This window comes from Moschus berezovskii, chromosome 23, assembly GCF_049115385.1.
Source record: "Moschus berezovskii isolate FMDL1 chromosome 23, NW_MosBer_1.0, whole genome shotgun sequence".
Lineage (NCBI taxonomy): Eukaryota > Metazoa > Chordata > Mammalia > Artiodactyla > Moschidae > Moschus > Moschus berezovskii.
This window is the reverse complement of record NC_142482.1, coordinates 42,888,435-42,912,930: the sequence shown is the minus strand read 5'-3', so window position 1 is coordinate 42,912,930 and position 24,496 is coordinate 42,888,435. Positions and strand designations below refer to the sequence as shown.

Here is a 24,496-nt window from a genome sequence, read left to right as displayed (position 1 = left end):
AAGCAGACGGCAATCTAAATTACTAGAATCTGAGGGGATTCTACGGTCCAGAGAAGGAAATGGAGGAGAAGAAGACAACAGATGGAAATCTCAGAGGAAAGGGTAAAGAACGTGGTTCTGCAGGTCATTGCCTCCTAGCTGACAGGGATGGGGTGTCTAGCCACGCAAGTGCTTAGGTGTCTGGCCTCCTCGAGGTAACGTAGTGATTGGAAAGACGGGGAGGGAAGGCACTAAAATTTAGGTCCCACCGAGATTTGAACTCGGATCGCTGGATTCAAAGTCCAGAGTGCTAACCATTACACCATGGGGCCGCTACACATCCTGCAGGGCAAGCAGTTAGGAACGTGGCTGCAGTATGTCACATGCACTTTATTCTCATGATTTCTGTCTTGGATGAATGAAGGCCTCATTATCAATGCCCTGCAGTGCGAAAAGCGTAACAGAGCTCACTTTGCTTCCAGTTATTCTGAGTCCACGTAGGGTTTGAGTACCTGCCTTCCTTGCAAAACCAAAACTGCACTTAATGAATTTCTGACCTGGGGCATGAATGTCTATATATGGTGTCTACACTTAAAAGTTCCATAGGACACGTGTGAATATAGAAAAAGAAGAAAAACGTTCAAGAGAAGTTCGGAGATTATTGGTAATTCTGAGATTAAGGAAAAACTTTTGGAGTATTTTTACATCCTTCTTTTTGCTTATCCGCATTTCCAAATGGATCGATTGCAAGTTTAATACAAGTTGAATTTTTGTTACATTCATTCTTATGTCTGTTGCATATACCGTGTGCGTATGTCTTAGAGTTTTAGCAAGCGAAACAGTTTTTTGTGTGTTTGTGTTTGTGTTTTTTTTTTATATAAAATTTAGTCAAAATCTGAAAACAGTTTTGAATATTCTTCAACTGGTACTTTCTCCCTACAATCTGGCCTCCTAAATGGAATGATAAGAGGGTTCCAGAAGGAATTGTTGGAAATTTCAGTTCGAAATACTGGTTCTGAAACGTCAAAATATTCACAAGTAGAAGTGATGTCTTGATATACCCAAATTCCTGGAAGTTCATTAAGGGGAAAAAGAGGCAAACGAGGATCGAAAGTCAGACCTGAACTGAATTTAAGTTCGGGAGATAGTAATTCAAGATGAATTAATGCCTGAGCTTTAAAAAATAATAAAACATATTTATAATGGTCTCAGAAATCCCTAGCGTTTACCAAAGTAAATTTCAAAGGTTTTCTCTACAGTTATACTAGGGGACTAAAATTTCCTCCATCCAATTTTATGGAGAAAGATAATGATAATCAGGGAAACAGTGTATTTCGTGTTAAGTTTCCACAGTTGGTACTTGGACCTGGTGGGGGGGGGGGGGGGGGGCGGGGAGAAAAAGACACTACGTAGCCGGCAGGATTCGAACCTGCGCGGGGAGACCCCAATGGATTTCAAGTCCATCGCCTTAACCACTCGGCCACGACTACAGAACTGATTAGATTGTCTAGATATATTCCCATGAGGAATATCTTGCCTGTTAGAAATGTCCTTTCATTTTAACAGCTGTTCTGGAATGCCTGTCATCATGATAAAAGTATCAACAATTTGAAGATTGAGATGTTGGTTACAGACCTTATCACAAAATGTAACCTTTGACTGACGTACAAGATACCAGAGATCTTAAGAAGGTCACATTCTAAGAAGTGTAGTGGTCCCCAAATCTGAGAGATAAAATTCCAACAGATTTACCGAACATAAAGAATAAGTTTTACCTCCGTTAAAAATGGGAAAGAGGTATTTCTAACAAGCAACTTTAGGGATTCTTACACATCCAGAGCTAGTCCACAAGCTAGATGTGGTAGTCTGTTGTAAATAGCATTCAGTCCCTTCTAAGATCAAGTTTCAGTCAACAAAAGCAAACCTCAAATAGCAGAGGATGGTTTCGATCCATCGACCTCTGGGTTATGGGCCCAGCACGCTTCCGCTGCGCCACTCTGCTATCATGACCTCTGTGTGTTTGAATTCATTGTCAAGGGGATAAATTTTGGCACTTTCTTAGACCTAAGCTATTACATATTTCTAAAGCTGCTTTGAAGAGTAGGAATACTGCATATATGTCTGTACGTGGCCACATTCCACCTCCAAATACCACCAACTCAGAAATCACCTTCTGAAGACTACTTCTATCAACTGAGGTTCGTTTGGTTGTTGGAAAACCAAATGCATGCCAATAGGTATAATTTATAAAATTGAAATTGTGAATTTACAAAGATGAAATTGTAAATTACCAGAAACGCACTTACCTTAAAGTATTTTTTGTTTGGGGCTTTTCGGGAAAAAAACGTGAACTCGTTGCATTGGCCGGGAATCGAACCCGGGCCTCCCGCGTGGCAGGCGAGAATTCTACCACTGAACCACCAATGCCTCGACAGCCTAAGCATCATTTATTTGTGTTCATATAAGTATATTATTCCTAAATTCTTAGGAAAATAACGAAGATGTGTATTTTTTCCCCAGAATGTTCTTAAATCCAGTCAAATAACATTACATCTAAATATTCTGGTAAAACCTGTGAACCAGAAAGAAGCTGAAGCTGCTGATATGTGACTTGGAGACTTTTGAAAATGAAAAATACTTATAAACACCCGACATATAAAAATGTCTTTCTCCAGCCCTTCCTCAATTTATATCTTTAATGAAAGCACTTTCTGAAAGTTTCTCAATAAGGTTGAAAGCCAGTTCGGTTACTTACTAGGCCAATGTGCTCAATTCAAGTTTGAAGCACCAAGTTGCTTCATTTTGGAAAAAAGACCTCCTATTGTCATTCTGTTTATGGAGACCCAAGTTTGGCAAGGAGGATATTGTCAACGGAAGCAGGATAAAAAAGAAAACAATAAAGGAAAAAAGAATTCTCCCACTTCCTTCTCCTTGCTTGCTCCTGGAGACAGTTTGCCGAGGTCACTGTGGCGCTTTGGAAGCAAAAAAACAAGTGGGGCCTAGAAATAAATCCTGTGTTTCAGGACTTTTCAGCTGGTTTGGAGAAAAAAACAACGCAGAGAAAACCACTGATAGTCAATGAAAATAATCTACTGAAATGACTCTTGAGTGTGGGCTTTAGGGAAGTAGCACAATCTGACAGCCTGGATTATTAAAGCATGTGAAAGCCCAGGAGGTTTTTTCACTCTAGAAATCTCTTCACCTCTTCTTCAGAATAGAGAAATTGCAATGTTTAATAGGCGGCTATGATTAGGATACTTTGAAGGGGAAGAATGGCAAAAAGTCTTTTAGTAAATTAGGAGGTTATTGATGTTTATCTTAAAGGAAAAATCTGGGCCTTAAATTAGGTTCTTCCAAATCCTAGCAACAGAATAATATATAACTGGACAGTATGAGAGATATAAATAAATTCAGCCAAGTTTCCTAATTTGTTTATTCATATGTAAATAGAGCCTAGCAGAGTTGAATGTAAGTCACTCAATTTACACTCCTCTAGGGGTTGTAAAAATAAAATGATGCCTATTAAAGCCTTGAAAAATAGTATAAAACTATCAGATAAATCTTCAGTTCAGTTCAGTCGCTCAGTCGTGTCCGACTCTTTGCGACCCCGTGAATCACAGCACGCAAGACCTCCCTGTCCATCACCAACTCCCGGAGTTCACTCAAACTCATGTCCATTGAGTCGGTGATGCCATCCAACCATCTCATTCTCGGTCGTCCCCGTCTCCTCCCACCTCCAATCCTTCCTAGCATCAGACTCTTTTCCAGTAAGTCAACTCGTCGCATGAGGTGGCCAAAGTATTGCAGTTTCAGCTTTAGCATCAGTCCTTCCAATGAACACCCAGGATTGATCTCCTTTAGAATGGACTGATTGGATCTCCTTGCAGTCCAAGGGACTCTCAAGAGTCTTCTCCAACACCACAGTTCAAAAGCATCGATTCTTCGGCGATCAGCTTTCTTCACAGTCCAACCCTCACATCCATACATGACCACGGGAAAAACCATAGCCTTGACTAGACGGACCTTGGTTGGCAAAGTAATGTCTCTGCTTTTTAATATGCTATCTAGGTTGGTCATAACTTTCCTTCCAAGGAGTAAGCGTCTTTTAATTTCCTGGCTGCAATCAGCATCTGCAGTGATTTTGGAGCCCCCCCAAAAAATAAAGTCTGACACTGTTTCTCCCCTGTTTCCCCATCTATTTCCGATGAAGTGATGGGACCAGATGCCATGATCTTTGTTTTCTGAATGCTGAGCTTCAAGCCAACTTTTTCACTCTCCTCTTTCACTTTCATCAAGAGGCTTTTTAGTTCTTCACTTTCTGCCATAAGGGTGGTGTCATCTGCATATCTGAGGTTATTGATATTTCTCCTGGCAATCTTGATTCCAGCTTGTGCTTCTTCCAGCCCAGCGTTCCTCATGATGTACTCTGCAATAAGTTAAATAAGCAGGGTGACAATATACAGATAAATATTAGCTACTGATTTTTATTTCACGGAACTTTTTAATGAACCACTGGGAGTCAGAAGTTGTATCTTCTATTATAAACAGAAATCTTTAGTGTAATGCACATAGTTGGTGCTCACATTAGTTGTACTGAATTGATTACATACTGTAGGCTATTTTAGAACAAATATCTAAATATCTATGTTCTTTGTAGTATAAAAGTAATCTTTACAATGTGCACTCTATTTCCTCAGACTTTATTTGGCTTAGATGCTAAGTCGTGTCGGACTCTTGCGACCCCATGGACTGTAGCATGGCAGGTTACTCTGTCCATGGGATTCTCCAGACAGGAATACTGGAGTAGGTTGCCATTTCCTTCTCCAGAGAATCTTCCCGACCCAAGGATCAAACCCAGGTCTCCTGCATTGGAAGCAAACTATTTACCAACTTAGCTACAAGGGAAGCCCTTGCTACCTCCTCAGAAGGTCATAGAAAAACAAAGCTGAGTTTATTGGACAAGAGAGAATATTGTGTCAGGAATCTCAATAGTGTCTCAGAGTGAGAAGGCAAAGTTGAGCTATTTAGTGAGACTTTCAAAATCTGGATTTTTGGTGAGTAAGGGTTGGATAAGGATCGTAATATAGATTAATACTGGTAGACACAGGAAATGATTTTGAGATAAAACGTACTCATTGTCCACTGCTGTGTAACAAATTACCCTAAAACTTAGTGGCTTAAAACAACAAACATTTACTATCTCATATTTTCTGTGGATCTGGAATTCAGGAATGGCTTACCCAGGTGGGAGTCTCTTACAAGGCAGCAAACAGGATGTCGACAAGAGTTACAGACATCTACTTACTTGGGGCTGGAGTATATACCTCTTCCCCTCTTCCTCCCCCTCCTCTTGCTCTGCTTTCTTCTCTCCCTTAACACCCTTCTCCTCCTCCTCCACCTCCTTCATCATTTCCATCCATTTACTTATGCTTCGGTATTCCTGAAAAGCAAAATAAAAACCATAAGCTTAATGCTTTAAGTTGACCTACATTCTCTTTACTTTTATTTGCCAGATGATCTTCAATAATTTCTGGAAGAGGTTCTTCTTCAAGAGATTACGCGAGTCAAACAAAAACTGGCCAGCCACTTTATGAAAGAAAGTTCCCTTTCCCCAAAAGTTGACCCCGACGTGATTTGAACACGCAACCTTCTGATCTGGAGTCAGACGCGCTACCGTTGCGCCACGAGGTCACAGGTAAGATGCAGACTCTATCCTAAATTAGGATGTAAATAATGCCTTCTCCTCGCCCCCCAGGTCCTAAAGATTTATCTTTTTATTGGTAAACTTGATTATTTTTCTCCCTACTATTCATAGCTCCGCTAATGCTTGGTAGAGAAAGATAAGAAAGATTAAATATTAACCCAAAAGCCCCAGAAACTCGTTGGTTACTCACTTTCTATCTTTCCACCTGTCGAAACTTTCCTGTTTTGAAAATAACTGTGTAAGTAAAGTATTCAGCTTAGATCCACAATGAAACAGGATTAAGAACTGTCACAATTTTCGAACAACCACTTTTCCTATAAATTCACTAGACCTCAGTTCAGTTCAGTTCACCTGCTCAGCCATGTCCGACTCTGTGAGCCCATGGACTGCAGCACGCCAGGCCTCCCTGTCCATCACCAACTCCCGGAGTTTACGCAAACTCATGTCCATTGAGTCGGTGATGCCATCCAACCATCTCATCCTCTGTCGTCCCCTTCTCTTCCCACCTTCAATCTTTCCCAGCATCAGGGTCTTTCTTCTCAAAAGATTCCCAGCCTTCCCTGACCTGCGGTGTCCAGTCCTTGACCCTGAACCCGCCACCCCGTCCCATACATCCCTCCTACCTCAGCTCTCACCTGATCCCATTATTCAACCCGGTAAAAAGCTGCTTTATCCTCAAAAGTGTAGCATAGATGGCTTGTCTTCCTGACACCCTCACTTCTCACTGGAATTCCGAGAGCCTTCTGCTCTCTGTACGGTACACTTGCCATTCAGTTCACAACAACTCAAAGCAAATTGCTAATATCTACTGAGTTCTTAGCATTTTCTACCAGTTCTGTGTTAGTAGAGCCTCCTCCAGCCAGTGATTCTTAAAAAGTGCTCGCGGACTAGGAGCACTTGCATCAGCTGTGAACCTGTTAGCGAAGCAAGTCCTCGGCCACCCCAGGCCTACAAAATCAGAAAGTCTGGAGGCGGACCCCAGCAGCCTTTGTTTTAACAAAACCTCCCTGATCGTGATGAAGGGAAAACCTTGAGAATCGCTGCCCGAGCCTAGCAACTCGATACTTTGCTCACTCAAAATAATAATAATTTTCCGTGTTCTTCCAGGATGGTGGAGAGGCAAGGTGGTATTAGTTTGTTGTCATAGCAAAGTACCACAGATCGGATGGCTTAAGCAATGATTTATCTTCTCACAGTTCCGGAGGTTAGAAGTTCAAGAACAACCCTGTCAATGGGTTTATAGACGGCGGTTCTTCTCCTTGGGTCTTCACATGGTCTTTCCTCTGTGTTTGTGTCCTGATCTTTTTAAAATAAGGACATCAGTCATTGTATCAGGGCTTACCCATATGACCTTTTTTACTTTAGTTACTTTTTTAAAAGCCCTGTCTCCAAAGTCACATCTGAGGTACTGAGGTGTTAGAGCTTCGACATATGAGGCGCGGGTGGGAGTAGGGGAAGCAGACGGGAGGACACAATTCAGCTCCTAATAGCCAGTTTCCAGGTGAAGCTCCTGCTGACAATTCCTGAGCCTGGCAAGGGGCGTGACGATGGAGGTTCTGTGGTGTGTATCGGATCGCCTCTTCACTTTTCCTACACAACCTGTTTAGAATTCAGCTCTCTCCGGTCTGGCAAGTCAACAAAGTATCACACTTCAATCGGCTTTCCAGATGACAAGTTTGTTGCTATTGCCTCCTCTCCCGAAATTTTCATCCTGTTTGAATTTAGGTTTGGGGGCTGTTTTGAGTGGGATTTCTGGAGTGCACAAAAGCGAATTCTTGTCTTTCATCCACAATCTTTACCTGAAAGCCCCCCGCAAGGCAGCAGTGGTTTCCTGAGTAATAAAGCAATCCAGATCTATTCCTCTCCTTCAACTCTCAGCTCAAGCATTCCTTCCCTACTGTGGACTTTCTCCAGATTCGCATCAAAAGATAAAGCACTCTATTATTAGCTATTGTAACATCATCTCCTTGTTTTAACTTTACAGTGTTTTTAACCCTCAGGTTCAACCTATTTCCCCAACTAGATGGTAGGATTTTTGAGGAGCTGGAAATGTCCTTGTTTGCAATGATACTCTCACTATGTTACAATTATGGGCTTCCCTGGTGGCTCAGCTGTAAAGAATCCCCCTGCCGATGCAAGAGAACAACAATAGCACATGGTACAAGGATAGTTTAGATTGTTTTCTTTCAATAAATTATCCAAACAGCACTGTAGTTAGAGCCGGACCACGTGGCCTAATGGATAAGGCGTCTGACTTCGGATCAGAAGATTGAGGGTTCGAATCCCTTCGTGGTTGTTAAGTGTTTAAGTTATTACTACTCATAAAGCTGTAAACTTTCATAACGATCATTCCTTAAAATCCAATTTTCTTGGTTAAAGTCCGTAATCAGAAATCTCCTTTACTCCTTAATAGTTTTATCCTCCATGCATTTCTGCTCAACACCCTTTTCTTTTGCTTTATGTTTCTTTTGACCCGTCCAATGTCTGTTTCTCTATCCACAGTATACAAGTTAGTTCTCCCCGTCTGCTTTTCTCAAAATCTGGTCCTCGAACCAATGGCAACATCCAGGAGCTTCCTAGAAATGCAAACTCTCCCAGCTTGTCCTGGTTCCCTCTCAGCACTATACTTGAACTACAAAATTAGAATTTTGGGAGTGGGGCTCAGGAATCTGGTAACAATTATTGAATCCGGGTGGTGGGTATATAGATAATTCCCGATTCTTTCAACTTTTTTAAATGTTTGAAATTTTTTACAGTAAAAGTTTAATTAAAGAAAAAAAGGTTGGGGGGGAGGTTGACAGAAGCTGTCCTGTTTAAACAAAAGCCCTGGGAGAAGAGCACAGGGCTCCTCGAATACAAAACAGAGGGTCAACATCAAGAAACCAGCATTGTGCGAGGTAGAGCAGATCCTTTCTTGCCTCAGGAATCCAGGCTCCCTTGACAGAGTGGTCAGAAAAACAGCGGAGAAAATTAGACAGATGCCGGTGACGAGGGACTCCTACACCACTTGTGATCTTCCCTGAAGGCCACAAAGTAACTTGAAAGATTTTAAAGGAGGAGAGAGACCCAATCTGATTTGCATTCTCAGATTAACACATCAATTAGTGCTGACATAGCCCTGCCTACATAATCTGCCCTAAACTACATCTCCAAGGTGTTATCTCGCACTGCTCTCTCTCATTCTCCCCCTCCAAAAAAGCAACATTCCAGCCAGACAACACTTTCTTTTATTTATTTCGTATTCCACAAGGTTTAAGTCTAGAACAGTGCTCCCATCTCCAATTTGGCTCACTTTTACACATCCTTCAGATCTAAGTTTAAACATGATTCATTCCACATGTATTTATTGAGTATCCATTGGCCAGAGACAAGGTATAATTAACATTTCTTCATGAAACTTGGTGTTTAATGAGTGACTCTCCAGGCAACCACCTAAGATATTCATGATTGGGATCTACATTCTTCCTGTGGGCTACTAAGGCACACTGGACCTCTCACTTATCAAACTCAGTTGTGAATATTCACTTCTGTTATTGTTCACTCTGAAAATTTCTCAGAACAGTAGCCATATTTTTGTGACTCCCCCCTGAACAATCAGCACCTGGCAAAGTGTTTGTCCTGTGATTGTGCCCAGAATACAAATTTTGAAACAATGAAGAAATGAATGAGTCTCTTCAGGAACAAGGGACCAGAGGTCAGAAAACTTCCAAGAAATTGTTGCAGTTACACCTACGAGAAACTGTTGGAACCTGATCTTAGAAAATGGATTTGACCCTTGGGAGGAGAAGCCAGATTGAGAAACAGTTCCAAGGTTGAACCAAAGACCTGGAAACCTGTGGCCTCTGGAGAGGGAGTTAGAGAACAGATATAAGGGGAGTTCTAAGTCTTTGATTTTGGTACCTGGGTGCTTGGGTCAAACAAAAATCTAGGTTGTTGGAGAAGACCCAAGTTTAGAAGGAAAGAATGGAGCTTTCATTTGGGGATGTATTGCTTTTGAGATGCACATGGACATGTAACAAGAAGTAACTAGGACAACTGTATTTTCTGGGCTGCAGGAGGTAATTTTCAACCTATCAGCACATAAGCAGTGGTTTATCAATCATGCCCTGTCTTCCTTCTGTTCATGAAATGGAGCTGTTGATGAAATACAGAAATCTTCTACTTGTGCACTAACACACCCACATGCATGCATATACAGTTAAGATTGTGGTCATGGTTGTGTAGCTTCAGAAAAGTGAAGATCCTGGGGTTCTGGTCTTGTTTTGGAGGTGGTCTCTGCAAATATTTTTAAACATTATCCACAGAGTATTAGACTCTGTGAGAAAAAGTCCCATGCCATGAAGTGAATTTGATTCTCAGAAATATTTTCATATTACTATTTTATTCAAAAATATTCTACCGACTGCTTTAAAAATATTTTGAGCTTTACAAAGAGATGGGAGATAGGGCTTCATGGGGAATATTTTGATAGATCCTCATTCTTGAACTTAAAATAGCAACTACAAAAGCTGCTGACATTTGTTGAGCCCTACTATATTCCAGGCACTAGATTAAGTGTCTAAAGACATAGAGTGTCTGTAAGGAACAGCTGTGCCAGATTATTTATTGAGCATTAATTTCCTACTCTAGCAGAAAGAAGAGGATTTTTTTAACTGTTGCAATATATGGCTATTTGCTTTCTAGAAAAATACCATTCTGAGTTTACTATATGCTGGAAATAAAGTTGGTTGACTCCTCTTCAATTTTATCAGCTATTAATGGAACATATCATCTTTTGTTTTGCCCTTTTTAATGACTAAATACTGAAGTTGCTTAAGATAAATGATATATAGTAACAAGGAGGACATTGAAAGAAGCTACGTATATGTGTAGTCGTGGCCGAGTGGTTAAGGCGATGGACTAGAAATCCATTGGGGTCTCCCCGCGCAGGTTCGAATCCTGCCGACTACGAGTTAGTTTTTCCCCTTTTTTAGCATAATAAATTTCTGCCTGGTCGGATTGACCTTCAATTTAAAGACATTTTTTAAAATATTAAACACTGTTTCAGACCTTTTACAAATCACATCAAAACAGAGTTCTCATAGACCATGAAGGGGTCATATTTTATGAGTTAGAAAAAAGAACCTTACTTTCTTCTGTTTCAGTTCTGAGCTTTCTCAGGTTCTCAAACCAAAAGGAAAGATTTCACACATTCATATTTAAAGCAACAGTGATGCCACAACTTCCCTTTTTCCAAAACGTTAAGTCCCACTATATTTGTGGGTGGGCCAGTGGCGCAATGGATAACGCGTCTGACTACGGATCAGAAGATTCCAGGTTCGACTCCTGGCTGGCTCGTTAAAAGATTTTTTTTTTTTTTTTTTTTTGTAAGTTCCACAAATTCCCTTCTTCTCCAGGCCTCCGTGTTAAGGTCTTCTAATTTTCTATTTATTTTACAGTATCACTCCACACAAAATGACGAAAGTGTTAATACAGAGGCTTCAGCTATAGCTCGCTATTTTACATACATAAATTTTCTTTAAATCACATCACCAAATTGTTTTTGAAACTGATGGAAACTTACTTAGGTGTATGAGGGAAAGAGGGATCACCTTTCAAATGCATCATTCCTAAATAGTTAAGATTGAAAGTCTCACAGAGATTTCTTGATAGTAATTTTTCTTCTCTTTTTTTTTTTTAAGATTCAGTTTTTTAGAGCAATTACTTCAATTCAGTTCAGTTCAGTCGCTCAGTCGTGTCTGACTCTTTGCGACCCCATGAATCACAGCACGCCAGGCCTCCCTGTCCATCACCAACTCCCGGAGTTCACTCAAACTCATGTCCATTGAGTCGGTGATACCATCCAGCCATCTCATTCTCTGTCGTCCCCTTCTCCTCCCGCCCCCAATTCTTCCCAGCATCAGTCTTTTCCAGTGAGCAACTCGTCGCATGAGGTGGCCAAAGTATTGCAGTTTCAGCTTTAGCATCAGTCCTTCCAAGGAACACCCAGGACTGATCTCCTTTAGAATGGACTGGTTGGATCTCCGTGCAGTCCAAGGGACTCTCAAGAGTCTTCTCCAACACCACAGTTCAAAAGCATCAATTCTTCGATGCTCAGCTTTCTTCACAGTCCAACTCTCACATCCATACATGACCACTGGAAAAACCATAGCTTTGACTAGACGGACCTTTGTTGGCAAAGTAATGTCTCTGCTTTTTAATATGCTATCTAGGTTGGTCATAACTTCCCTTCCAAGGAGTAAGCATCTTTTAATTTCATGGCTGCAATCAGCATCCTAGTTCACAGCAAAACTGAGAGGAAGGTGCACACACCTTCTCACACATGTATAGTCTCCCCCATCGTCAACAGAGTGGGTACATTTGTTAGGAATGATGAGTCTACTGTGGACTGAAGTCCGTAGTTTTCATTACAATTGGCCCTTGATGTTGTTCATTCTAAGAGTTTAAACAAATGTAGAATCAAAAAGGAAATCAACCCTGAATATTTATTGGAAGGACTGATGCTGAATCTGAGCTCCAACACTTTGGCCACCTGATGCAAAGGGCTGACTCATTGGAAAAGACCCTAATGCTGGGAAAGATTGAGGGCAGGAGGGAAAGGGGACGACAGAGGACGAAATGGTTGGATGGCATCACCGACTCAATGGACATGAGTTTGAGCAAACTCTGGGAGAAAGTGAAGGACAAGGAAGCAGGCATACTACAGTCTGTGCCAGCGTGCTTAGTCGCTTCAGTCATGTTTGACTCCCTGCGACCCCATGGACCATGGCCTGCCAGGCTCCTCTCTCCAAGGAATTCTCCAGGCAAGAATACAGGAGTGGGTTGCCGTTTCCTTCTCCAGTTCTGACCATGGGGTTGCAAAAAGTTGGACACGACTGAGTGACTGAATAACAGAAAGGCATGTATCTATCCCTTGTTACAGCATCTCGCAGAGGATTGTCACTGCCTGAAAAATCCTCTCTGCTTGGCCTATTCATTCTTCTTCCTCTCACCAACCCCTGGCAACCAATAATGATTTTACTGTTTCTGTAGTTTTGCCTTTTCTAGGATGTCATGTATTGGAATGATACAGTATGTAGAGCCTTTCAGATTGGCTTATTGCACTTAGTAATATGCATTTAAGGTTTCTCTATGTCTTCTCATGGCTTACTAGCTCGTTTCTTCTTAAGGCTGAATAACATTCCATTGTCTGCATGTACCACAGTTTATCCATTCACCTACTGAAAGGCATTTTGGTTGCTTCCAAGATTTGGCAATTAAGAATAAACCTGTTGTAAACAACTGTGTGCAGGTTTTTGTGTGGACAGAAGTTTCAGCTCCTTTGGGTAATTTAATAAGGAAGACAATTGCTGGATCATATGAACTGGCAAACTGTCTTCCACAGTGGCTGTACCACTTTGCATTTCAACGAGCACTGAATGACAGTCCCTGTTACTCCATCTCCTCACCAGCATTTGACGTTCAGTGTCCTGGATTACTTTGGCCACTTGATGCGAAGAGCTGACTCATTGGAAAAGACCCTGAAGCAGGGAAAGATTGAGGGCAGGAGGAGAAGGGGATGACAGAGAATGAGATGGTTGGATGGCATCACCCACTCAATGGACCTGAGTTTGAGCAAACTCCGGGAGATAGCGAAGGACAGGGAAGCCTGGCGTGATGCAATCCATGGGGTCCCAAAGAGTCGGATACGCCTGACCGACTGGAAAACAACAACACTAGGTGTGTAGGGGTCTCTCACAGTTACTTTGTTCTCAAGACATATGCTTTTTATGTGCTTAAAAAGCGGGCCAAACACCTCCTAAAGGAGATATACAAAGCCAAATTTTCTTAATAAACTCTCTTCTCTACTCTCAAAGTTCTCTTCAGGAGGAAGAAAAATCTTATCTTAGTAGAGGATGCTTTCCATCCATTGACCTCCGGGTTATGGGCCCAGCACGCTACCGCTGCGCCACTCTGCTGCGGTGAAGTGTATTCTCATACTTAGTATTCAGCTTTCTACAGACTTGCTTTTTTTTTTTTTTCAACTCTACAGAGCTGAGTGTGTTCTTGAACTGTTTTTCTCTGTTTCTGTCTTTCTTTCTCTTTTCCCCAGAGCAGTAATCTCTGTTTCATAATGTGATGGCCAAGGGCCTAAACTAACTACTAAGAAAAGTGTTAATAAGAAATAGAGGATGACTATTTTGAATACTCTTCCTCTATGCATAAAGTCATGCTTAGATGCAATGTCTGTTACCGTGTGCTATGTGAACATGTACATTACATCTATAACAAAGTATCTGCTGATATTCCATATGTCATGTTTTGAAGCCATTCTAAGCTATACAAAGGAATAGGTTCTGATGAAATAAGCACGCTTTCCTTTTCTTCTGCACTGTAATGTAATGGTTCATAATCTGTTGGAGGGTGCTCGAGTTCCAGGTAAGAAAAAAATACACAGTCCTGTACATTTTTTAAAAAACAGAGTTTTAAGGAGTTCTTAGAACTTCTAGCCCAGAGGACTACTTTCTCTGATGTAATGGTTCATTTCCTCTAGTCTCAATTTGGCAAACCAAACAAAAATATGTTCAGGTTTTCTGCATCTGGAAATGAACTGACTTCCTTCTTGGTTTGCTGGAGTAGGGGAATTGCAGAGAGCCAAGATTCTGCTTGCTGTGTAACCTTTCTGGCAAGGAAAAGCTGATCCAGGTGTGAAGCAGGTAATCTCAGAAGATGTGGGAAGCTTCTGACCGTTGGAGAGAGAGATGTGGATAAGGAAATGGGTCAGGGAACACAGAAGTGAGCATGGAGAGACGGCTGGGAGTTGGCAAAGACAAATTTAGAACGTTTGCAATAAAAGAAAAATGTCTTTTGCAGAAAATAATAAAAACGTCTTTATGGAACCAGAAATAAACCCCCCAAGCACAGTTATAGTGTACACCTGCCTGTTTACCTACTTTGCAAAGGGCAGCGTTAAGGGCAACTAGCGCTGGAGAAAACATCTTTTTGCCCTCCACGTTTCAGACCAGTGCATCCCATAGACAGTAAAACAATTGACCCCGACGTGATTTGAACACGCAACCTTCTGATCTGGAGTCAGACGCGCTACCGTTGCGCCACGAGGTCCTGCGGGGGCCCTTGGCTCCTCTACTTGTCAACCTGATCTATGAAATTAATTATCGGTACTCAGCGAAGACCATGCAGCTGGTTACAAAATAATGCCTGGTGGTCTCCTGGATTAAAACAGCTTTCCATTCAATCATTTACTGATTCTCTCTGCCTTCGAAAATGCTTCTATTTCCATTGCTTCCTATTCTATTTCCTTCCTTTTCTTACCTAATTTTCTCCATATACGTCAAAAATAGACATTCGGGGTTTGTTTTGTTTTCGTTTTTGTCTTTTTAGAAATAATCGACATTCGGTTTAAAGTCGGGCGTTATGAGTTGGAGTAACAGTAACAAACAGTGCCCTCCCCTCATCCCTTAGCCCTCCCCCTAATCAGGGACGCTGATCAGGGTTTTGAATTTGTTACCAAAGTTGATGGTAGTTGCTAACCACATACTAGTGTTTCGAGGAAACGAATTTACCCGGGGCCGGCCGGTTTAACTGTGCAGCTCTTATCTGCGAAATAACATCGTCTTCTTACACCCACTCCTGTGCTTCGTTGAAATGATCAATTTCACATTGCAAGAGTTCTTCCGAATCTGAACACTATATCTGAAACTGCCCCTAAAAAGAGCAAAAAACCTTTTTTTGGGGGGGGGAGCGGGGGGCCCGAGGAAACAAGTGATTCTGGCACCGTGGTTAGGCTGGTTAAAGCACCTGTCTGAAAAACTGCAGTTGGGTGTCGAATCTCAATGAGATTATTTTCCAAGTTCTAAATAGTAGAGAGGTCTCTTTGAACTCCTAGAAAAAGATATTCTGGAAAATGAATCTTGAGCTCTGGACTCATTTTTCAAGATTAAGAAAAGGAAATTTTAATTTTCAGTGTCCTTTTTATAGTAGTGGGTCATTTTTCAGAATATCATGTCCAATAGTCCCAAAACTGCATACCTCTGACTGTCTTTATCTCTTTTCCTTGTTTTTCCTAGGCTAGATGCTGCATACTATATATCAGCATCTAGTATACCATATATTTGATTTATATATTTATTTGTTACCTATTAAAGTAACTAGACTAAAAGCTAAGGCACAGCCTCTTCCGGGATCCATCTGGGCGGTCAGCTTGCACTCCGCTTAATATACCCCCTATGGCTACCACACCCACCTCACCACCACCAACTGGCTATTGCTACCCACTAAGAACAAGCACCAGGAAGTTTACCTGGGGGATGGTAGTGGTCTAAGCACTCAGGCTCTCAGAGTTGATATATGTCCCTCCTTTTGGTTGTAGATCCTCTCTCTGTGACACTGAACATACCACAGATTATTGTAGCAGAAGTTGCTAGAGTAGTTACCAGTCTGTTTCTTTTTCTTCTTGGACATACAATTGTCTTTTTCCCTTTGAGATGCTATCACAAAAATATCATTGAGTAGGTGGCTTAAACAAATAAAAAAAATTATTTTTCATGTTCTAGAGGGCTGGAAAGTCCAAGATCAAGGCATCAGCTGTTCAGTACGACAGTGTCCTCACGTGGGGAAGGGGCCAGGGAGTCTTTGGAGTTCTTTTTCCTAAAGACACTAATCCCATTCATAAGTGAAAGTGAAGTCGCTCAGTCGAGTCCGACTCTTAGCAACCCCATGGACTGCAGCCCACCAGGCTCCTCCATCCATGGGATTTTCCAGGCAGAAGTACTGGAGTGGGGTGCCATTGCCTTCTCCAAAAAATCCCATTCATAAGGGCTCCAACTAATCACCTCTCAAAGACGCCACCTCCAAATACCATCACATCAGGGACTAGGTTTCAACATATGAATTTTAGAGGGACAGAAACATTCAATCTAAACTACATTTCCTAGCCTCCTTTGTGATTGATTACTTTTGGCCCTGTGGCTCAGATCTGGACAATACAATGTAAAGAAAATTGTAACCAGCCAGTTTGCAACTTTGAAACTTAACCCAGGAAAACCTCTCATGAGGGTTCCTCTTTTCTCCCTTTACCTTTATATCTCTCAAATGCAGAGGACTCCATAGTCCTGATTTCAGACTCACTAAATAGTTTCTCAGCGACCATGTGAAGACCAACCAGAAAATCTGCATTAGATGTTGCCTGAGAGAAAAGCAAACATTTGTTGAGATGAAAAACTGAGATGTATGGGGTTTATTTTTTGTTTATCGTTTTTTATGGGTTATAAATCAATTAGTATCACTAATACAATAGAGTTTCACTGTCACTTGCTTATCAAAGTACCACATTTTAGTGCTTAACTCTAGATAGTGTAATTATATCTACATTATATAATACACGAAGTGATAATGTTAACGGGGGAGTCATTAGCACACAAATGCTACACATATGACATAAAATTCACAAATTTTTCCAAAATTCTAAAAATTGCTACCTCACTAACAATGTATAATTATTTTGTAAACTAACTTATGATTCTTGCTGCACTTCACTTCCCCACCCTGTATCCTGTATCCAAGCTGGGCAGAAATAAAGAGAGGTCAACTAGAGAGCACATGCAGTGATGCATATTGGCCACCAGGGGACGGAAAAGCCTAAAGATTATCAGCAGAAAGGGACTAAAAAGGGACTAGAGCCCAGGAGAGGAAGGAGGGAGGAGAGGGAGAAAGAAAGGGTTGGGCAAGTGGGGAGGAAGAGAAGGGAGGATAAACAGGTGGCAGAGGAGGGCTGGAAGGAGGAAAGCAAGGTAGAAAAAGTAGGAGAGACAAGTTATGGAAGGGAAGAAATAATTTTCTCAACAGCAGCTTTTGACATTTGTCAGGGACCTTTATATTTTATAAAGTGTTATAGATACTGTTTCATTTTCTCCTCACACAACAATCCAGATAGATAATGATTCCTACTTACATTTTTAAAGATTCTTTCCAAGTACAGTTAATTTATGATGTTGTATTTGAAGGAGTCTTTTGGGCCTAGAAAAGAAAACAACCGTCTCAAAGGCCCTTGCTGAATCACCTAACTTTGGAGAAAACAAAACAGAACTTTAGGTCCCACCCTAATGCTCCAGGCCGGTTGCATCTATCTGGGACTTATCACCCCCTGCCCGAAAACTTTCTGCTCCCTACACCTGCCCAAAAGACTTATCATCCCCTGCCCAACTACAAATGCCATCTCAAGTAAAGAATACCCAAACCATCCCGCCTAATTAACATTTTCCTTATGGCTTCCACAAACCTCCCTTTAAATATGGAGCCTCCCTGATCCCTCTCTGAGGCTCAGCCTGGTCGTTAGGCTGACTGTCGCCCCCTCCTTGCCTGAATGAAGGTAACCTACTTCTGTTGAGGTGGTCTTTCCTTTTTCTGCCTCTTCCAAACTATACCTTACAGTATTAGTGTCAAGTGTACAGAAAAAGAATACATATATATATATATATATACTTTTTCAGATTCTTTTCTATGTTATTACAAGATATTGAATATAGTTCCCTGAGCTACACAGTAAGTTTTTGTTGTTTATCTGTTTTGTATGGAGTAGTGTATATATATTAATATACATGTTTTATTTTATTTCAACCTGAAATATTGAGAATCAAGAAAATAAAATGCTTTACATGACAAAACGAAGAGAAACATGCAGGAGTGGCGAATCAAAGAGTATTGAACTTTTGCTATACTTTACAGTTTTATTCATCTATTTCTGAAAAGGTAATTCTGCAAAACCTGTCTCAGAAAAGTCCTCATATCAGACCTCAGACACAGACAAAAGGGTAAGATAGCAGTACTCAAAACTCAACAAAAGTCTGCCCTCAGGGACTTGGCATGCTAGAGAGAGGGAGAGAGAACCTGGTGGGCTGCCGTCTATGGGGTCGCACAGAGTCAGACTTGACTGAAGTGACTTAGCAGCAGCAACATGCAATATGTCAAATAGTGATCTAAATATTATGGAGAAAAATTAAGCACAGAACAGAGAGAACGAGAGACAGGGAGGAGGGAGTGGTCGGGGAAGGTTTTGAGCAGCCTCTTCATCTGTAAAATGGGGCCAGGAGCCCCCACCTCCAAAGGTTCAAGGAACAAATGTGTTATTATAGGCCTTAGCAAGTGCTGAGCAAATGTAAACAGCTTTCCTGCCCTCACTCTCCCTGTGCCTTGAATGACCTTGACGTTTACACCAGGCCCCCCTTCCATGTATAACCCATCTTTCTCTTAAGCCCCAGGCCTGCCTCTCCATCTGAGGATGTTTCTGTCTAAATGACGCACAGGCCCCTCTGACACAACAGATACTGGGCTGCCCTCATCACCTGCTCAGCTCTTCCTTCTTGCTCTTCTGTCCAGCAGTACTACTACCCACCCCAGTCACCAAACCATGACCTTGGAATAAGCCAGAAAACTCACTCTCTCTACCCTACCTCCAGCAGATGCCATCTTTATACAGAGCTGAGCCTACAGACGTTGCAGGATATGATAAAAATGTGTGGTCCCTTTATTTATTATTTATTAAAGTGGGGAAAGTGCTTTTAAAAATACTAACATAGAAAGGTTTTCTCTTGAATTCTCCATAGCCTGTCTTTCCCTCAACTCATCATAGTGACTTTTATCTGCTAGTTAATACTATTGTAAGTAAAGAAAGATCAGACTTTTAATTCTTAACATGGATTTTACTGGACTCTACAGTGTGCAATTTCAGTTTTAAATACAAATATCAGAGCACTTAACTCCCGAGTAAAATCACTAAAATTATGTTACAAGGAAGAACAAAATCTGACTACATGTTGGATTGGTTTCTTTTACTTTAACCTTTGCTTCCCATTGCTTTTGTTCACTAAAAGGATGATGTCTATACATTATCTGCCTGCCTCAGGGAAACCTGCTTCTATGCCTGGAAGTTAAACCAAAGTGCCTTTGTTCAGGAAAATATCCTGATCCTGTTCACCTGTAGATGGTTGCAAGAAAGAAAAAATGAAAACATCCCCTCCCTGAGGTTGGCCATTCATTCCAGGATATATTTGTGAGACTAATGGCCTTTTCACTTTACTTCCTCACTTCCTCTGTTCTATTATAAAACAGGCATCCAGATCCCAATAAGGTGGTTACTTGGAGACACTAGCCTGCTATCTGAGAAAATAGCCAGCTTTCCCAATACAGTTGCCATTCCTTGTCTCAACATCTCATCTTTATTGGTATTGATTGGTTTATTGGTGTTGAGTGTTTATTGGTTTATTGGTATTGAGTGGTGAGCAGAGAAAGCTTGGAGTCAGTAACTATTACACCACTTAGACCCAGTAACAATTATGCCATTTGTATCTCATAGCATGAACATTTGTTTCACTCACCAGAAGAGTGGAAACTATGCACAAAACTAAATCCATTGCCATTATTTCTCTTCTTCACTTATATACCTTCTATGACACGTTCTTTGACTTATTGATAAATAAGGAAGAATGAGAGGAAAAGGAAGGATGTGTTGCCCTATCTCTTCCTGACTTTCTCTGTCATCATTTTCAGCATAAGTGTTAAGTCACTCAATTGTGTCTGATTCTTTGTGACCCCATGGACTTCAGCCACCAGGCTCCTCTGTCCATGGAATTCTCCAGGCAAGAATAATGGAGTGGGTTGCCATTTCCTTCTCCATCTTCAGCATAGTTCAGTTCAGTTCAGTTCAGTCGCTCAGTCGTGTCCGACTCTCCGCGACCCCATGAATCACAGCACGCCAGGCCTCCCTGTCCATCACCAATTCCCGGAGTTCACTCAAACTCATGTCCATCGAGTCGGTGATGCCATCCAGCCATCTCATTCTCTGTCGTCCCCTTCTCCTCCCGCCGCCAACCTTTCCCAGCATCAGAGTCTTTTCCAGTGAGTCAACTCATCGCACAAGGTGGCCAAAGTATTGCAGTTTCAGCTTTAGCATCAGTCCTTCCAATGAACACCCAGGATTGATCTCCTTTAGAATGGACTGGTTGGATCTCCTTTTCAGCATAAGTGGTTGGCAAATACAAGGAAGCAGCACAAGAAAGGGTACGATAGAGCTGTGTTTCTTAGGACTTCATTGGCTTCTTTTCACATGGGAAGCAAAGTTTGGTTCAAAAGGGAAGTATGGGCCCTAGGGTCAGCATCTCATTTTCTCAGTTGTATGTGCAACTTGCTGACCTCATACTCACTCTCAGTCTCGCTGAACTCCCCCACGTTGTGGCCCCCCCTGGAATTCTGTGCTCATGGGGCATCGTAAATAACTCGAATGGAGCTGCCGAAACAGTGGACACACTTACTGTGCACATACCCCCTCCTCATGACCTTGCTCACGTGGCCTATTGGACTTCATTTAAAATATATAAAGATAAAATTATTAAGAATTTCAAGATGGCAACAGCAGAGTTTTAAACCAAGAGTGGCGCCCTACCGAGTATGGATCCCGTGCCCCTGCACAGGTGACACACTTCTGAAGTCACCCTGTTGGGGCCGCTATGGGGAGGGCAGGAGGAACTCCATCTTGAGGCCTGTCAGCCACCTTAAGGCAGGATGTGAACTGGGCCTGAACTTTGCCCAAGAATGAGGAAACCATTGTTAAAGAAAAGCCAGGTCTCCTTGGAGACCTCCCTCCCCACAGATGGCAAACGTGTCATAAAACAAGATTGGAGTTAAGGTCAGGCTGCCCTGGTTAGATTAACAATGAAGATATCCCCCTTGAGATTTTCCTCCCCCATCTCCACCAGTGGAAGAGGCTCCCTTCCCTCCTACTGCGCCACTGAGTATAGTGGGAGCAACTGTGCCAGCATTATACCCACGCCTCCCCAATCTAGAAGAGGGCAAAAGGGGAGAGCCAAGTGTTCAGAGGTGTCTGAGGTCTACAAAGGAGCCACAAGAGAGAGAGGTTTTGCAGGTGCCTCTCAGGGATGTCCAAGCGGCACTGTAGATGGGGCCATCGAGTACATCCAACCTGGCCCCACTGCCATTTACTACAGACCTTCTCCACCACGGATCTCTTGAACTGGCAAAAGCACGCCCCTCCCTATTCTGAGAAGCTGCAAGGCACAATTCACCTAATAGAGACTATTTTAGGACCTACCATCCAGTGTGGGATAGTATAGCTCAGCTTCTCCTCACCCTCTTCAGTATTTTACCTGCTTGGACTTGAAAGATGGTTTCTTTTGTATAAGAGTGGCTCCAATTAGCCAAAAGATTTCTGCTTTCGAATGGGAGGACCCTGGAATGGGTTGAAAGACCCAGATGACTTGGACTCAGCTGCCACGAGGATTCAAACATTTTCCTACAATATTTCTCCTTCCCATCAGATGCTAAGTGCCAGATCCTGCAATATGTGGATGACCTACTTCTGATGGCAGAGACTCGTACTCAATACTGGGAAGGAACTAAGACTCTCCTGGGCCTGTGAGAATGGGCCGGATATAAGGTGTCATGGAAAAAGGCCTAAATCTGCCAGACTGAGGTAAAGTACCTGGGATTTGTTATAAAGGAGGGGAGGCATGCCTTGGGCTTAGAACGGAAACAAGTGATCAATCAGATGTGCCAGCCTACTATCAAAAGGCAAGTGAGAGAATTTTGGGGAGCCGTGGGGTTCTGCTGGATTTGGATACCTGGCTTTTCACAGAGAGCTAAACCCCGGTATGCCTCCACTAAAGACCCTGGGAATGACTCTCTAATTTGGGGTCCAGAACAGAATCATGCTTTTGAACTATTAAAGAGAGCCGTAAAAGCCCCCACACTAAGCCTCCCTGATTTAACCAAACCTTTCACTTTGTACGTCCATGAGAAAGAACAAGTAGCATGGGAGTGCTGACACAAGCAATAGGCTCACAGTAGCAACCTGTGGCTTATTTATCCAAAAGGTTGGATCCTGTAGCCTCTGGGTAGCCCCCATGCCTGAGAGCAATGGCAGCCGCCATTTTAATGAGAGAGGCTGACTAACTATGGGACAGACTATTATAATAAAAGTGCCACATGCCATCATCACTCTCCTAATGGGACCTGGGACAAGGTGGCTTTCCACCTCTCAGATGCTGCATTACCAAGGACTTTTATACGAAAATCCCCAACTTAAGGGTGGAACCGAACCCTGTCAGGCTTTAAACCCAGCAAATTATTTACTGGTGAGGCAAGGCACTCCCAACCACAGCTGTGAGGAGATGCTGCTGCTGCTATTGCTGCTCCTGCTAAGTCGCTTCAGTTGTGTCCGACTCTGTGCGATCCCATAGACAGCAGCCCACCAGGCTCCCCCGTCCCTGGGATTCTCCAGGCAAGAACACTGGAGTGGGTTGCCATTTCCTTCTCCAATGCATGCAAGTGAAAAGTGAAAGTGAAGTCGCTCAGTGGTGTCTGACTTTTAGCGACCCCATGGACTGTAGCCCACCAGGTTCCTCCATCCATGGGATTTTCCAGGCAAGAGTACTAGAGTGGGGTGCCACTGCCCTCTCCGGTGAGGAGATGCTAGAGGAAGTCTTTTCTAGCCGACCAGACCTCAGAGACATCCCCTTAAGTCAACAAGACGAGACTTACTACACAGGCAGGACTGGCTACTTGGAACAAGGACACAGGAAAACTGGATACACGGTAACAACAGACATAAGTCGAAGCAGGACGACTCCCCTCATATTGGTCAGCTCAACGAGCAGAGCTCTGGGCCCTGAAATTGGCTAAAGGTAAGAAGGTAAAGGAACTAAAAAGCCTCTTGATGAAAGTGAAAGAGGAGAGTGAAAAGGTTGGCTTGAAGCTCAACATTCAGAAAACAAAGATCATGGCATCTGGTCCCATCACTTCATGGGAAATAGATGGGGAAACAGTGTCGGACTTTATTTTGGGGGGCTCCAAAATCACTGTGGATACTGATTGCAGCCTTGAAATTAAAAGACGCTTACTCCTTGGAAGGAAAGTTATGACCAACCTAGATAGCATATTAAAAAGCAGAGACATTACTTTGCCAACAAAGGTCTGTCTAGTCAAGGCTATGGTTTTTCCCGTGGTCATGTATGGATGTGAGAGTTGGACTGTGAAGAAGGCTGATGGCCGAAGAATTGATGCTTTTGAACTGCGGTGCTGGAGAAGACTCTTGAGAGTCCCTTGGACTGCAAGGAGACCCAACCAGTCCATTCTAAAGGAGATCAATCCTGGGTGTTCATTGGAAGGACTGATGCTAAAGCTGATACTCCAATACTTTGGCCACCTCATGAGACGAGTTGACTCACTGGAAAAGACTCTGATGCTGGGAAGGATTGGGGGCGGGAGGAGAAGGGGACGACAGAGAATGAGATGGCTGGATGGCATCACCGACTCGATGGAGGTGAGTTTGAGTGAATTCCGGGAGTTGGTGATGGACAGGGAGGCCTGGCGTGCTGTGATTCATGGGGTCGCAAAGAGTCGGACACGACTGAGCTACTGAACTGACCTGAACTGAACTGAAGAAGGTAAATATATACACTGACTCACAGTATGCCTTTGCTACCTTACATGTACACGGGGCCATATATAAAGAAAAGGGCCATATATAAAGAAAAATAAAGAGGAAATTTTGTTACTGGTGGAAGCAGTGTGGAAACCTGCGGCGGTGGCAGTAATGCACTGTAAGGGCCACCAGAGGGCAGACACACCACAGACGAAAGGGAACTGTTCGGCTGATCAATCAGCAAAACAAGCAGTTGCCCAGGACAATATAGCAACCAAACTTACGGTGACGCCTGTGGTGTCTAGCCTACTAACCACCCAAGCGGCCCCAGTCTATGACAAAGAAGAAACCACCTGGATGCAAACTGAACAAGGAACATA

At 42.5% G+C, this 24,496-nt stretch overlaps 1 long non-coding RNA gene and 9 other non-coding genes across 10 annotated transcripts; 3 read left to right on the top strand and 7 right to left on the bottom strand.

Annotated features, from left to right (window-relative positions):
- Window positions 1-239: 239 nt before the first annotated feature.
- On the bottom strand, window positions 240-311 carry TRNAQ-UUG (transfer RNA glutamine (anticodon UUG)). The gene has a single exon. It is a non-coding gene; the product is annotated as a tRNA-Gln (tRNA).
- A 1,076-nt stretch (window positions 312-1,387) lies between these two features.
- TRNAS-UGA (transfer RNA serine (anticodon UGA)) lies at window positions 1,388-1,469 on the bottom strand. The gene has a single exon. It is a non-coding gene; the product is annotated as a tRNA-Ser (tRNA).
- Window positions 1,470-1,909: 440 nt separating this feature from the next.
- On the bottom strand, window positions 1,910-1,981 carry TRNAM-CAU (transfer RNA methionine (anticodon CAU)). Its single transcript has one exon. It is a non-coding gene; the product is annotated as a tRNA-Met (tRNA).
- A 354-nt stretch (window positions 1,982-2,335) lies between these two features.
- Window positions 2,336-2,406, bottom strand: TRNAG-GCC (transfer RNA glycine (anticodon GCC)). The gene has a single exon. It is a non-coding gene; the product is annotated as a tRNA-Gly (tRNA).
- A 3,192-nt stretch (window positions 2,407-5,598) lies between these two features.
- Window positions 5,599-5,670, bottom strand: TRNAW-CCA (transfer RNA tryptophan (anticodon CCA)). The gene has a single exon. It is a non-coding gene; the product is annotated as a tRNA-Trp (tRNA).
- A 2,236-nt stretch (window positions 5,671-7,906) lies between these two features.
- Window positions 7,907-7,979, top strand: TRNAR-UCG (transfer RNA arginine (anticodon UCG)). Its single transcript has one exon. It is a non-coding gene; the product is annotated as a tRNA-Arg (tRNA).
- A 2,572-nt stretch (window positions 7,980-10,551) lies between these two features.
- Window positions 10,552-10,633, top strand: TRNAS-AGA (transfer RNA serine (anticodon AGA)). The gene has a single exon. It is a non-coding gene; the product is annotated as a tRNA-Ser (tRNA).
- Window positions 10,634-10,947: 314 nt separating this feature from the next.
- TRNAR-ACG (transfer RNA arginine (anticodon ACG)) lies at window positions 10,948-11,020 on the top strand. Its single transcript has one exon. It is a non-coding gene; the product is annotated as a tRNA-Arg (tRNA).
- Window positions 11,021-14,713: 3,693 nt separating this feature from the next.
- Window positions 14,714-14,785, bottom strand: TRNAW-CCA (transfer RNA tryptophan (anticodon CCA)). The gene has a single exon. It is a non-coding gene; the product is annotated as a tRNA-Trp (tRNA).
- A 537-nt stretch (window positions 14,786-15,322) lies between these two features.
- On the bottom strand, window positions 15,323-17,738 carry LOC148774193 (uncharacterized). Its single transcript, XR_016036050.1, has 4 exons — window positions 17,634-17,738; window positions 16,760-16,868; window positions 15,984-16,069; window positions 15,323-15,388 (listed from the first exon to the last, which is right to left on the bottom strand). It is a non-coding gene; the product is annotated as an uncharacterized LOC148774193 (long non-coding RNA).
- Window positions 17,739-24,496: the final 6,758 nt, after the last annotated feature.